Source organism: Ambystoma mexicanum, chromosome 1p (assembly GCF_040938575.1).
Source record: "Ambystoma mexicanum isolate Mex_15411 chromosome 1p, UKY_AmexF1_1, whole genome shotgun sequence".
In the NCBI taxonomy this organism is placed as follows: Eukaryota; Metazoa; Chordata; class Amphibia; order Caudata; family Ambystomatidae; genus Ambystoma; species Ambystoma mexicanum.
The window spans coordinates 1,184,187,648-1,184,203,936 of record NC_090921.1 but is presented as its reverse complement, the minus strand read 5'-3'; positions in this window follow the sequence as shown (position 1 = coordinate 1,184,203,936).

The following is a 16,289-nucleotide window of genomic DNA, read 5'->3' as shown; positions in this document are numbered from 1 at the left end:
TTTGTGATGGAGAATACTCCAGATGGTTTGAACTAGAACGCGGCACTCGGCAGGGATGCCCTCTCTCCACAATTCTTTTTGCACTCTCCTTAGAACCCCTGGCACAAACAATGAGGGCCAACCCCCTGGTAGAGGGAATTCGACTGGGAGAGATGGAATACAAGGTGGCCCTTTACGCTGACGATATACTCCTACATATGACTAACCCCATGGGATCCATTCCCTGGCTCTCCATCTACTAGAAGACTATGGCCGACTCTCTGGGTTTAAGGTGAACAAAACCAAATTTACTCTGTTTTCCCTACGGGGATAGATAGAGGCAAATGAAATTAGGTATTCCCCACTGGGTCTCAAGACCGACCACTTTAAGTTGAAATACTTGGGAATACAGATCACTAAAGACTTGGCTAATCTATATGAAGCCAACTCCCCCCCCCCTCCTCCAACAGTTCCACGGCGACCTTATTAAATGGAGCAAGCTGACGATCTCATGGCTAGGGCGAATTAACGCTATCAAAATGTTTTGCCTCCCCCCGGTTCTTGTACCCCTTTCAAATGCTACCCATCGAGATACCAAAAGATTTCTTCTTCGAGTCCAAGAAAGCCATTGTGAAATTCCTTTGGCAGGGGAAGAAGGCTAGGATTTCATATGACACCCTAACACTTCCCAAAGACAAAGGCGGGGTAGTGCTCCCCGATCTAAGAAAATATTATGAAGCAGCCCAACTACGCGTCCTAATTCCCCACGTACGCAACCGCAAAGAACCTCAATGGATCCACATGGACAATCACTATCAGCGGCCACGGTCTCGGAGTGGATCTGGGCCCCCAAGAAAAAGCTCCATAATAGATTCAAAGACCACCCAATACTGAGCACCATATGGGGAATTTGGAGAAAAGGTACGAGGATGCATAAGATCTCCACGAGCACATCCCCAAAGTAGAGAGATTCCAAGCATGGAATGAGGCTGGCCTAGAGAGGATGGGGCAACTACAGAAAAAGGACTCTTGTCACACTACCGGAACTGACAGAAGCCCTGGGAATAGGCACACTGTCCACCTTTCAAAAAGGCATCCTAACGAAACCAGCGTGGAAGAACAAGTTGATGAGCGACCTTACCCCCTTTGAAACGCTATTAGATTCTAGGACAGAGGTGAAGGGCCTGATATCAGCTATGTATAAAGAATTGGATGCAGAAGGGGACGGGAACACAGAGCCACTGAGAGGTAGATAGGAGAGAGACCTAGGTGAACACATAAGCCCGGATATGTGGGGCAGAATGTGCAAAGCGGCATTGCAAACATCCATATCAAGCCAATACAAATTACATGCTATCAAACTGTTACATTGATGCCAATACGACCCTCTCGGGCTTTCTAAGATGTTCCAAACGGCCAAACCAAGATGCTGGCGGGAATGTGGGGAGGTTGCTGACTATTGGCATATGTGGTAGGGCTGTTCCCGAATAAGAGTATTTTGGGATGAGGTTCTGGGTTGGATTAAAGATATAGACGGTATCCAAAGAATTGCAGACCCCCATTTTATATTATTTGGCCTTGAGAAAAGTGAAGATGAATGGTGTAGGATTAAAGGTCTGGTCCCCCAGTTATTGCTAGCAGCCCGTACCATACTTGTAACAAAATGGAAGTCCAGAACATTTCCGAGCAAAAATGAATGGATTAACGTAGCCTCAAACATATGTATAATGGAAAAGATAACAGCATCTCTCCACGGAAGAGGGCTCACAACGCGAGGCTCAATGGATGGACTTTACGAATAAACACTTATCAGGGGAGCCAAAAAACCAAGCTGACTGATGCAATGGGTTGAAACATAATGGATGTGAGCTAAGGGGTTGTGAATGAAGGCAAAGAAGACTCGCCCAATGAGAAATCCCCTCATCTATAAACTGTGACCACTCAGAGACACACAAAGATATATTCCCAAAGATGTTTGCTCGACCCACAGGGGGGTGGAGGGAGGGTGAAGGGAAAGTCATGGTGAACTGTTGCAGCTCGAAGACAGATGTATGTAAAAGATGTATGAAGAAGATAATAGTTTTGAAAGGATCTGACCTTGTTCTGTAACCTTGTGTTTGTATTTTTCCATTTAATGTGACTGGCAATGAGCAAAATTCAATAAAACCAAATAAAAAAAATAAAAAAATATTGAAGTCTAGATTCTTCTGGCGAGAAACCGGGAGCGAGTTCCAGAGCTTAGGACTGCCACAGAAAAAAGCACGGCTGCCACAGCGTTCCAAATGATAGCTGGGAACAGTAAGAAGAGCTAAGGAGACAGTAGCATGTGCACAGGAAAATAAGGAGAGGTGTTCTCTTGTACTGATTAACAACCTTTGTCATAGTAGGCCTGAAGAATCATACAGAGAGATTTTAACTGGATGTGTGCTGTGGCAGGAAGCCAGTGAAGGTTCCGACGAGCTGGAGATACTGGCTGACCATAAGGTAAGCCGTGACTAAGCGAACAGCGGCATTCTGCAGCACCTGCAGACGATGCAACAAATAGGAAGGCTGACTCAGCAAGGAGTGTTACACTAGTTGAGGCTTCCGCCGATAGTGGCAGCAACAACAGGGGTATGAAAGCTGGCAGTGATAAAGTGAAGCAATTTCTGTATCTGCTTTAGCTTGGAGAAGCCAGTGCTGCAGGTGGCTCTGATCTGGGCAACAGGAGATAATGAGGCTGAAATCTTGATGCCAAGATATTGTACTAATTGGACTGGGACTGCGACTGGAACCAAACCTAAAGTGGATGGCCATAAATCAGGGGTCCACAGGGAAGAAAAACTGGTAGGGACAACCACCAGCACTTTAGCCTTATCCCCAATGACTGAGCCAATTTAGGCCTATCCACTCACTAACGGCCTCAAGACAGGAAACATGGCGAGCAGCAGTACCCTTGTGCTCAAGATCAAGCCTAAAGAGCATTTGGGTGTCATCGGCATAAGAGTAAAAACGCAAGCCCTGGAAGTGGATAAGGCTAGTCAGAGGCTGCATATAGGACGAGCCGAGCTCTCGGGTACCACGCAAGAAATAGGAACAGAGGACATTTTAAAAGGACATTGAGAAACAGATTGCGACCAATATGATAGTAAGGCCCGAATCCAAGCAAGCGTGTGGTCAGAGATACCAGCCGTCCAGAAGATTGGTGTGGTCAATGGTATCCAAATAGGCGGGAAGATATGATGATATTACACCTGGCACACCACTCTAGTCATGGATAATGGTCAGGCCATAAACGACATACATCAGGACCGACTCTGTACCCATTAGGGGAAGGAAGCCAAGTTCAAAAGCATCTAGAATTTTTGCGGCTTCTAAAAAGGACCTAACTGAGGTGTAACTAAGGCCTCCAATAACTTCATAAGAAATGGCAGAAGAGAAATAGGCTGATAGAGAAAAGAAAGTTTATTTTTAGGAGCTGGATCACCAGCACATGTTTTAACGATTCTGGGATCTGACTAGAACCAAGTGAGGAATTAATAGCTTCAGCGAGAATCTCATCAATATGGGTAACTATGGATTTAAGACAATGAAATGGGATAGGGTTCAAAGGTGATTCAGATTGAAGGTGCAAATTAGCCTGTGCTGCTGCCTCAAGATTAGTAAACTGAAAAGAGCTAAAGGAAGGCTGATCCTGACTCGTATGCGTAGGCAGCAACAAGGGAACTGAAGTAGCTGTGGAGCAATCAATGTGACCAATATTGGACGTAATGGTCTCAATTTTCCAGACAAAGGAATCTGACAGATTGTCAGACATAGACTGCGAAGGTGGACGTTTAGGGGAGGTTAACTCTCTCACTGTCTGAAACAATTTCTTAGGAGTATTATCTGCCAACCAAATTGTTTCTGCACAATAAGCACATTTGGCAGCTTTTATTGCTGCATGATAAGATGTATATATATTTTTTAAATGACCTTTTGTAGAGGATTATAATTTAGATGCCATTTACGCTTGGATTGGCGAAATTTAGATCGAAGAATGAATAGGTCAGGTGTAAACCATGGAGCTGATGGGCGAGATGGTTTTCACATACTTTTTCAAAGGCGCCATGGTATAAGCAGCAACTGTAAGATGTGAAATAAGCGGAGTTAGGCGGAGACAAAGATTTTTCCGTAGAGTGGGAATATTTGAAAATAAACTGCTCAGTCAAGAGAGAGGAATCTACCGATTTCCAATTTCTCTGCAGTGTTTTAATTTGAGAGCGGGAAGCTCGCAGAGCCAGCAAAAGAAAGTCAACAGATAACGGGCAAATATAAGATCTAAAGTATGTGAAAAACCCCCAACAAATGGAAGCAAAAATAAAGTTTGTATGTCAGTAATGAAAAAGACCGCAGCTGGGTCATCAGCAGAATCAGCCCAAATGCTGAAGTCACCTATAATACACACATTTCTCTAGATTAAGGTTAAATCAGACATAAAAGTAAACAACGGTTTTACAAAGGACGGAGATCAGATGGGCGGGGGGCGGGAGGACCGATAGACAGTTTATAAATTAAATGGACAAGATTAGGCTCTTGTGCAGTGTTGCATTGGTGGCTAGCTATACATACTCAATTGCACATTCACGTACAATGTAAGCTATAATTTGTGCTTTTTCTCTGATTTCCTTGGTTTGAATCCAACAAACAAGCCTGCTGAGGAGATATAGGACCCTATCATCCTCTAGAAGGGAAATCCTCCTGGAATGTCAACGCAGCTTCTGCAGCTGTTCCCGATTGATTCTCCTGTCATTCCGATCCTTGCTATTTAATGTCTTGTTTATATGTTCAGCGCTTGTTAGGCAGAAACCTGTGCAGTTCTGTTAGGGACCACTGCAAAAGATTTAAGACTGCAGGTGTTTGGCAGTAAACCCACTTGGTAGCAGTCTAAACCACACAGATTCACTTGGTAGCTGTGGCTGAGCAGTCAGACTTCCCTCAAGAAGAGTTAGGCAGTATATAGAGTATACACAATAGGTACAGAGATACAGTAGCACAAGCAAACACTGACCAGAGCTTTGGTGTAAAAGTATATAATTATTTATTTAAAGACACACTTGTAAATTACACTAGCATAAAAAGAAAAGTAAATTCAGCACAGAGTCACTATTATATTTATACAACCCTAATTACTTATTAGACAAGTCTTAGTGAGAAACACCACTTATTTTCAGACAGAGGTGAACGCTTAACATCAGATGGCACTCTAATAAGTTATTAAAAAGGGAGGGAAAAAGGCAGAGTTATGGAAGCACACACATTTCAATACTTTTAAGAGAACCACAGTAAGGCAGGAAAGGCAGAGTTCTACTGGAGAGCAAGGAAGTCAATTGCGAGGCCCGCTCTTGGAGAGAGCAAGCAGAAGGGGTCCAGGTTCACACAGTGGAGTTATGCCCAAAGAGTCTTGTAGATAGTTTGCACACAAAGGATGAAATTAAAGTCAGGAAAAGTTAGCTAGGTTGTCCCAGGCCAGCCCAGGTTAGAAAGTCGAGGCTTTACTGTCACCCCGAACGATCTGTCGCAAGGGAAGCCAGGCGGGACACAGTACCTTAAGTGTGAAGGGAGCACCAGCGGGGGCAGTTGTTCCTGGCAGAGGAAGAAGAGGTCTCGCCATGGAGGAAAGATGAAGGTCGTTGCACTGCCCGGGAAGAAACCAGCCGCGGAGTTCTTTCGGTTAAAAGGTACTACCCTTCTCTTCGCGGTAGTGGTAAGCCGTGGTATTCCGCTTGCTGGGGTGCTTGGCACGGGCAAGGCGGCCACGAAATGCTCCAGGAAGGTGAAAAGAAGGCAAAACTGGTTATCCCCACCAGTCAAAGGAAGAAGACTCTCCGGACTGGAGATCTCCTCTGTTGTCAGGAAAGGTGGTGAGATGGATCAGCAGGGCTCCACCGGTGGTGTCGTCATTGCAGGTTGGCTCAGCTTCTCCCTCCTCGTATTCTTAGGTACTGTGGCGACTTCTGAAGTTCCAGTCCCCAAAGCCCTGCTTTTATGCAGCAAACCCCCATTCATTCAGCCTAGCTCTCAATCAAACATGCTAAGTGGTGAGCGAGCCGGCTCACCACTTGGGCCAATCACACAAGAGTGCGACTTGAGTTGCCAAGGCAACTCAGTCCAGGGTGCCTAAACCCCCTCCCACACCACCTGTGGTACCCAGAGTGGCTCCACTTTTGGAGGCTTCTGTGGAGAAGCCCGCCAAAAAGTGGAACAAAGGGCTCGACTTGGGTTGGAGTCACAGAAGAGAACACAAACGCCATTTTAGAATTGAATTCTGGCAAAAAATACCAACCTGTGAATTAATATTAAATAAATAAACCGGCGATATGTTCGAGGCTATAAGAATTCATTAATTAAAGTTGGTAGCCTCGAACAATGGGAAAATCCCATAGAGATATATTTGCGGTTGAATATAAAAAGTAGTATCCACTGCCACCAGCCAAAACTCGATCAGGGGGGACGGAGACGTACCCCCTCGAACAACAGACCCCGGGGCAATCGAATTGCCCCGACCAGTATGTCCACAATATGATGGTTTGTACTGGTTTCTGTTAATAATTTGGGACTAGCAAAGCCAATGGTGACTTTACATGCTCTGGTAGACAGTAGTCAGTCCCAGGGTATGGAGTCTATGTTGGGGGGTCGCTACGACACCCCTGGGTTACGGCACGGAGGGTGCTGTGTAACCACATCAAAAACACATGAGACCCTATGGAGTAAAAGACCCCATAGCCCATAAAACACATGGAAAGATAAAGGAACACCTCAAATCATGTCTAAGAGTGGGAGTAAAAGAGTCTCACTCTTAGCAGGAGAAAAAAATAAACCCCAAAAATCCAGCAAAGCTGCTGGGGAACTCACTAGGTTTGGGAAATTAGCCTTTACAGAGAATTCTCCCTAACAGCGCTTGCCTGGTTTTGTTGATGAAAAGTTTGTGCTTAACAAATACCTTTTAGTACTACTGACTACTAGGGTTGTGCCTCTTTCCTTCTGTTAGAATGTATAGGCCTTCCTCAGGAGCCTGGGGCTAACTGTAATAAAACAACAAGTGATGGCTGGAGGGCTTGGAATTGGACTCGACCTCTGGCACGGCTCTGGACGGTCCTCCAGGCCATCATTCTTTGGCCTGCCCAACCACTGCAGATGGGGGAAAGACCATATGCAAATCAGGATTGTTCCCAGCCCGAGCCGTACCTGACTGATTTGCATGTGGCTGGAACCCTTTTGCGGTGGTGTAGACTACCTAGGGCGTGGTAGTGTGGTTGGTTGCTCGAAGCGGTGCCGGTAGTTGGGATTTATTAAATTTCTTCCCTCCATCGGGCGGGCAGGGGGTGGGGTGGGCTGGGAGGCAGGCCTACGCTAAGATGTTTGCTTGAGGAAGTGGCTCCATAATTCTAGGAATGTTTGTTCTGCGTTGTTTAGATGATAAAACACATGTTCTAATGAGGCAGTGTTTGCCACCTCTTGTGTCCATTCTTCTTGTGTTGGGGTGCCAGGTGGTTGCCAGTGTCTGAGGATGCATTCTTTTACAGCCACCAGAATCAAGCTTAGCCATTTGAGGCTGTCCTTTAGTTCTGCTTTGTCTTGCAGGATCTTGCTGAACTCAGATAGGGTACACTGCCTGTGGTGGTGTATCTTGACTTTGCAGAACTTCAGCATTGCTTCTCTCGAGCCTGCAGTGTTCTGAGATAAAATCTGTCATGACCCGGCGAAATTGCCCCTTCTGGACCTCATGGTCATTGTCACGAAGGGCTTGTACTCCTTGTTCCTCCCAACATGGCCATACCAAGCTACGTGCTACGCACTAGCTTTCACGTCGTGGCACGTACTATAAATTGGTCACGCCCCTGCGGGTCCACGCGTCTCAACGCTATCTTCGGTAGTGACCCGACGTGTGCTTACTTTCTACTTTGGTCCCTTGATCCTCTTATTTCCTGCCTTTTATCCTCTTCCTGGATTTCCCCCCCCTACTTACTCGTTCATCGCTAATCCTGGATACCCTGGAATCACGAACTTCCCGGAACTCTGAACGCGTCCTGCAACCTGACGAGGCTCGGGCGAGCCTATTCAAGACCCGAACCATCCACAGGAAGAGTCCTGCGGACGAACAAGGGAGATCCCAATCACAGGTGAGACGGGGGAGATTTACGACAGTTTGAGACGCCAAACGATCAATACGGATTCTACCATGAAGAATGCTATTCAGGACCTGATGCGCGGAATGCAAGAACTTTCCACAGAGATGCAGAATTTAAAAGCCGAGCATGCGGCGCTAAGACAGCTTGTCTTGTCACGTGACTCCGCGAACAAGGACAGCGTATTATTGGGAGGACTGGTTGATAAATACGACGGTTCAACAAAGACCTTACGTGGATTCCTGGATTCTTGTTTGGTACATTTTACCTTCAAGCCCTACTATTTCTCAACTCCTAGGGCTAAGGTGGGCTTCATAATATCGCATCTTTCCGGTAATGCCCTTACATGGGCCACTCCTTTACTCAATTCAGGGGATGCTCTCCTGGATGATTATGAAGGGTTCATCGCGGAACTCAAGACCATGTTCGAACGTCCAGAGCTGGTCCACGGTGCTCAAGAGAAGTTACTTGACTTCCAACAAGGATCCCAAGACATGTTGACCTATTTTACCAGATTCAAACAGCTAGCCAAAGAGGCGGACTGGCCCCTGGAAGCCAGTTTTACCTTGTTTCGCAGAGGTCTAAATGAAGAGATTAAGGACGAATTAGCCAGAGTGGCACAACCTAGTTCATTCCAGGCCCTCTTGGACTTGTCTATGCAAAAAGACTTCAGAATCCAAGAAAGAAAGGACGAAAAGAAAAATAATGAAGTCTCAATTCAAAGAAACTCCCCAGAGAATACTACAAGGACCGAATCTGCCAAGAATCCGAGCACTGATTCTGAACCCATGCAACTTGGAGCCTTTCGTGGACCAATTTCCCCGCAGGAAAGGTTAAGAAGGATACACACAGGCTTATGCATGTATTGTGCCTCAGATAAGCATTTAGTTAAAGAGTGTCCTCTGGCTCCTCCCCGACGCTCGGGAAACGCCAGCTTCCGATCCTAAATGGAGCAAGGTTTCGGGAGAGCGATGTTTGCTCCACATCAATTCCATCCTTGAACTCTCCTGGACAAAACAAACTGGTGATATTACAGGCTTTTTTATCGCCATTCAAGGACAAGGTCTACCCCATACTGGCCTTGGTGGATTGCAGAGCAATGGGAGTCTTCATTGATCAAGATTGGGTCAGAAGTCATAAAATTCCGTATGAAGCAAGAAGTTTTTCACAGCCAGTGGAAGCTATTGACGGAAGACCTCTTTCCTCAGGACACATAAGTCTGCAAACAATGGAGATCCATCTTTCCATAAATCATCATCAAGAAAGGATTGCGTTTGACATTATAAAATCAGCCCATTACCCCTTGGTTCTGGGCATGCCCTGGTTACAAAAGCACAATCCATATATCAACTGGACGGCCGGATCCTTATTCCTGGGCTCGGAGTTCTGTATGAACCATTGTTTAAACCTGGATACCTCAGTCACAGCTCCTATAAGTCTACCAAGGTGTCCGGAGACACCACTCATGGTTTCCAATATTGTACAAGTTCCAGAGATCTATCAAGGGTATGCTAATGTATTCTCTACTGCCATTGTTCAAGCCTTACCTCCACATAGACCCGAAGACTGTACCATAGATACTGAACCCTCAGCAGTGATTTCCTTTGGCAGGATGTTTATCCTTTCAGAACCCGAAAAGAGAGCCCTCCGGGAATACCTAGACACTAATCTTGAGAACAGCACCATAAGACCTTCAAAATCACCAGCTGGTGCTTCATTGTTCTTCGTTCCAAAAAAGGATACCAAAGAGCTCAGACCTTGCCTGGACTATCGGGGCCTAAATCAATACACCCTGAAAGACAGATACCTACTACCCTTGATCTCGGATATCCTTGAAGCTGTGAGAGGTGCAGTGATATTCACGAAACTGGATCTCCGAGGTGCTTACCATTTGATCCGTATCCGGGAAGGAGACGAATGGAAAACAGCCTTTAGAACACCCTTTGGTCACTTTGAATACCTAGTCATGCCCTTTGGTCTGACTAATGCTCGCGCAGTCTTCCAGCATTTTATGGATAGGGTGTTCTCTGACATGTTATTTCTCAATGTTATCGTCTACTTGGATGGCATATTGATCTTCTCCAAGGACTCCTTGAAACATGAAGAACATGTAAAAGCAGTACTTCAACGTCTCCGTGAAAATCAACTCTTAGCCAAACCAGAACAATGTTTGTTTCATGTTACATCAGTTCACTATCTGGGATTTGTCCTCAGTTCAGAAGGAATTAGTATGGACCCTTCAAAGGTGAAGGCCATACTGGCTTGGCCCGCCCCAACATCTGTTAAGCAAATACAATCCTTCCCGGGGCTTGCCAACTTCTACCGGAAATGTATTCCTACCTTTTCCGAGATTGTTCAACCCATTGTTAATCTCCTGAAGAAAGACGTTCAATTTAACTGGTCTATACCACAAGACAAGGCATTCCAACGCTTGAAAGAAGAATTCACTCAGGCCCCTATCCTGGCCCAACCTGACATAAATCGTCCTTTTCTAGTGGAAACTGATGCCTCCAATTACACCATAGGAGCAGTTTTAAAACAAGAATCCGATGATAAGTTGGAACATCCCATTGCTTATCTCTCACGGACCCTGACCACCAGCGAGACCCAGTACTCAGTTCTGGAGAAGGAGTTATTGGCTATTCGTCATGCCTTCACTGAATGGAGACATTTACTCCTGGGTGCTAAATATCCAGTTCAAGTCCGTACTGATCACCGAAATCTTCAGGTCCTACAATCCATTGAGTGCAGGAACAGTAGACAAGCTCGATGGGCCTACTTCTTTGCTCAATATCAATTTCAAATTTCACATGTTCCTGGATCGCAAAACTTGATTGCCAATGCCCTTTCTCTGCGTCCCGACTACGTTCCCTTGGAGGATAAGATCTATCCTAAAATGTTTCCACCCACAATCTTTGTAGCTCAAGCGATCAATCTCCTGGAAGAAATCAGAGCACAGACTCAATTATCTGAACTCTGGAAGGACATATCGAAGAAAAATCCCTGGCGTCTGACAATCAAGGAAGGATATTTATTCAAGAACAATTCAGTGGTCATTCCGAAAAAAGAACTTCAACAGAAGGTAATGAATCTATGCCATGATACTCTTCACTCCGGCCACCGAGGAGTAACCAACACCCTCCGTCTTATACAAAGACAGTTCTGGTGGCCAGGGATGAAGTCCAGTGTAGTTCAATACATCAAGACCTGTGCTATTTGTAGTCCGAACAAATACGATAATCAGAGGCCGGCGGATCTGCTTCTACAACATATGTTGCCAACCAGACCCTGGGAAGTTATTGCCACTGACTTCATTGTTGAATTACCACCTTCCCAAGGATATACAACCATCATGGTAACCATTGACTTGTTCACTCATCTAGCTCATTTTACACCATTGTATAAACTACCATCTTTCTCAGAACTTGCTGGAATTTTCCTGGAACATATTTTTCGTCTTCATGGCCTTCCTTCCAAGATTATTTCGGATCAGGGACCTCAGTATATTTCACAATTCTGGAAACATCTCTGTCGTGTTCTAGGAATCCAACGTGCCCTTTCTTCAGGCTATCATCCACAAACCAATGGGGCAACGGAACTAGTAAATCAAATCCTGGAACAATATCTTTGTTGTTTTGCCACCAAGGTTCAAGACGATTGGTCTCTCCTTATACCTTTAGCTGAATTCTCCTACAATAACTCAGATCATTCAGCTCTCACGATCAGCCCTTTCTATTGCAGTGAAGGTTATCACCCGTCTGTTTTACCATCAGTTCTTCCAGAATCTACTCCAGTACCTACCCTTGACTCTTGGATTCAGGCTCTGATCGACTTACAAAGAGAGGCAAAGGATCAGTTAGAACAGGCCCAGACTCGAACCAAAAGATATGCGGACTCTAAGAGAAGACCATCACCTTCCTATTCAGTTGGTGATCAAGTCTGGTTAGCCTCGAAAATGTTACCTCGACATCTACGACCAAACAAATTAGCTCCTCGCTATTATGGTCCATTTTCTACAAAGGAGATCATCAATCCTGTCTCCTTCCAACTTAAGCTCCCGGATTCCTGGAAGAAGATACATCCAGTCTTCCATACTTCCCTGTTGTAACCCTACGTTAGTTCTACTCGAAAACCCTTCAAACCCACACCTGTTGTTGTGGACGACCAGTTGGAATATGAGGTGTCCAGGATATGTGATTCCAGGTATAGGAGGGGTCGACTACAATATCTGGTCGAGTGGAAAGGCTACCCCCCCTAGCGAGAGAACATGGGAACCAGTTTCTAATTTAAAGACCCCTCGTTTGCTCAGAAGATTCCATCTTATTCACCCAGGCAAGCCTGGAGGAACCAGTCTTCGGAGGGGGCATGCTGTCATGACCCGGCGAAATTGCCCCTTCTGGACCTCATGATCATTGTCACGAAAGGCTTGTACTCCTTGTTCCTCCCAACATGGCCATACCAAGCTCCGTGCTATGCACTAGCTTTCACGTCGTGGCACGTACTATAAATTGGTCACGCCCCTGCGGGTCCGCACGTCTCAACACTATCTTCGGTAGTGACCCGTCGTGTGCTTACTTTCTAGATTGGTCCCTTGATCCTCTTATTTCCTTCCTTGCCTTTTATCCTGTTCCTGGATTCCCCCCCCCTACTTACTCGTTCATCGCTAATCCTGGATACCCTGGAATCATGAACTTCCCGGAACTCTGAACACGTCCTGCAACCTGACGAGGCTCGGGCGAGCCTATTCAAGACCCGAACCATTCACAGGAAGAGTCCTGCGGCTGAACAAGGGAGATTCCGATCACAGGTGAGACGGGGGGAGATTTACGACAAAATCTTCAATTGTTTTTCAGAGTATGTGCATTGAAGAACCATTTTGCATCTTTATTTCAAAGTTATGGTTGTATATAGGTTACCGCAGGTGATAGCCCTCTGGTGAGGGGAGTGTGCCCTGCCCCGTCCTCATTGGCCCCTCCATTTTGGCTGTTTCCTCATATTGACATACTTTTCCTTCCCTTGCCCATAGCCCACCCGCCTTCCTGAACTTAGACTTGCACCTGTATGGCCAGTATGTGCATTACATTGGGCTGGGAATGGCCATTTTTGCTGCATCCATGAGGTTGGCTGCCTCTACGCCCCATATCTACTCTGGTATTCTCCCCATTACACTTAAAGATCCTAACTCAGCCAGGTATCCTGATATCGCAGTTAGTAGAAAGCTGTCAGGTAGATATCTAGTAAGACTATAAAGATAGCCGGTCCATGGCACCTCGAGAACCCTACTATCCAAAATCCTATGGTAGCAGCCTAGTAGATACAGTAGGTCAGCCAGTCTACTGCGCTAAGAAGATTGAGGATAGCCACCCTCTCCCATGATGCCTATTAGGGTTTACGAGGGTAACTGGCCTTTTTATTCCACAGACTTTTTGATGACACAACGACATCAAAGATAAGTTCCATTGTTGCTCTTGGTACACTAAATGCACCCATTTGGTGGACATTTAGCTATCCATCCACTCACAGTAGAATTCAGCTACGAACTATGACAAAATGCAGGTAGGTGGGACACTTCATGTTTTTAAGCCTACTTACACCAGACTATGTCTCAACACCCTGACATATGCAATGAAGACCTATGACAAACTCAGGCATGCTGGACACATAGCGAGTCTCTAGCACCCACACCATCTCCTGACCGCTCTCAAACCCATCCACCTGCCTGATCTTCTTGGGTTGTTTATACTAGAGTCTGGTCATCATTGCTAAGCCTTATCATGGCCAAATGCACACATGCATTCTAACTGTATCTTGTTACTTATTGCTGGCCTCTTGCTGGAATGAGCAGTAGTCGAAGTGTACGAAAACAAGTAGTGGAACTATGTTCCCTGCAGGTCTGTCCCCGCTCCCCAGAAACCCCATCGCCACACCCCATCTCACATGCTATGCAAATCCCAAAACAAATGTGTCTGCTGTTTAAGGGAACGTTCAGTGCACAGCACTGAAGTGCAAGTTTCAACATCTTTTTACACTTTTATTTTAAAACGAAACCATTCCCGAATTGATTATTTGTAAAATAAAATGATAGGAATAGTAAAAGTTTTAAAAAGTAGAGGAGCACCGCTCCAAACCACTGCCTCCCACTTTGACCACTGGTAATGAGGAACCAACTTAAGGGCTCAATCGTTGAATGGAACGTGATAGTTAATGGTGGAGCCCATGCTACACCGAGGAACGAAAACAAAATCACATCAGTACCACATATGCTACTTTTGTTAGCAGAAAACAAAAATCATCAGTTCCACATGAGCAGATACAAGAGGTGGAGCACACTAAGCAACATACTGGCAGCTCCTCATGGGCCAAGACGTCTAAGTTGGAAACAAGAAGCTGAGTTCCATGATCACCGTATGACCTGGCACTAGCCATCAAGTGCTTATAGAGGGTGCTAACAACTGCAACTTGGTACAGGATGTCTTCACTAATCCATTTTAATACATCTATGGCTTGTACTGTGGAAGCAATCCAAGCACTCGTCAAGCGTTTTCCAAAGGTGTTCATGGAGGGCACTGGGAAATGAAAGGGCTTCGGGTATAGCATAGTACGCAAGTCAAAAGCCCCACCAGTGATACGCTAAGCGCACTTAACCGTTTTGCCTGCTTGGAAAACTTGAGGCCCTCGTCAACATACATGCCAACATTTCAACCCACCTGTGCGGGAGATTACGTCAGAAAAATCGGGAGACCAAGATTTTCCCATAGGAATGCATTGGGCAAAGATTATTTTTAGGCGGGAGAACGTGAAAAATAGCATTATTTTTCACAGAAAAATCGGGAGTCTCCCGCCTAAATCGGGAGGGTTGGCATGTATGCTCGTCAAGCAACTGGTTGTCAATGGCATCATTGAAAGGTTTGAGGCCATGGACTGGATAACGCACACAAATGACCGGGGGCAGGCTAAGGGAAACAGTTCAAGTAATTTCAGGACTAACAAATGCATGACGCAAAGTCCGCATGAGTAACTGCGCCACAGGTTTCGTTCAGTGTAAGCAGAATGTGATTAGCACAGTTTAAAGGTGCTAAAAGGCAACATACGTAAAGCGCACCGTGGAAATAGGATAAGTGAGTGTGTGCGCAAATCGTATAAGTGATGGCCAACAAGTTTGAGTACCGAGTGATTTAACAAGCTTCAATGTGTGAGCCACCATTCCTTATCGATCCATTGTATTTTCCCTAACCCATCTCTCCCATTATCCTAACCCACGCTATTTAACCAACCATCGGTTGTCTAACCCGAGGGCTGCGCCGATTAATGCCCATTACAAGTGCTGATGACAAAATAATCACAAGGGGGGAGTCGTGTTTGTATTACTCCTTCTCTTACCTGAAGCTGCCCTGTGGCATTTGGCGCTTGGTTGCTTTCGTGCTGGTTGCTTTACTTCACTTGCACAGACTACATTTCCCATGATACGGGCAGAGACTGCGGGGAGCGTTGTGCCCTTTGAACTGTCGGGCAGATCTTTTTAATTGGTCACACAACGCGAAAGAGCCAGTCCATTACGCGAGGCCAGCAGTGGTGCTGACTGCAGCATGAGCACCGAAGCAGGCCTTGATTCCGCGGCCCCACCTCCAAACACGTAAATTCCTCCCCATGACGTTACAAACGCGCAAACGTGCAACCCGAGAAACCCCACAGTCCCTCAACCTAAAGGGAAGTACTTCTGCGACCCTATTGCTTAAAGCTTTATACTAAAAGATTAACTCTCTTCTCATAGCTTTCAACCATTTGTCTCACAAAGGCGGGTGAAATCACCCAATTTGTTTTTGGCAGGTGAGACGCCCATTGGAATGAATGGGCGTGCAGGAGGCTTGGCGGGTGAGCATACATGCCAACATTCAGACACAGCTGGGAGGGAGATTTCCCAAATGAAATTGGGAGACCAACATTTCCCCATAGGCTTGCATTGGGGCTACAGCTATTTCAGGCGGGAGACAGTGAAAACTAGCCTGATTTTTCACTGAAAAATCGGGAGTCTCCCGCCTAAATCGGGAGAGTTGGCATGTATGGATGAGTCAACCCTTTGCAAGGCGGGGACACCCGCCAAAAGCAGGTGAGTAGAGAGCCATGCAGTCTTCTCCGATTGCATGGCTCTAATTTACCTGAATC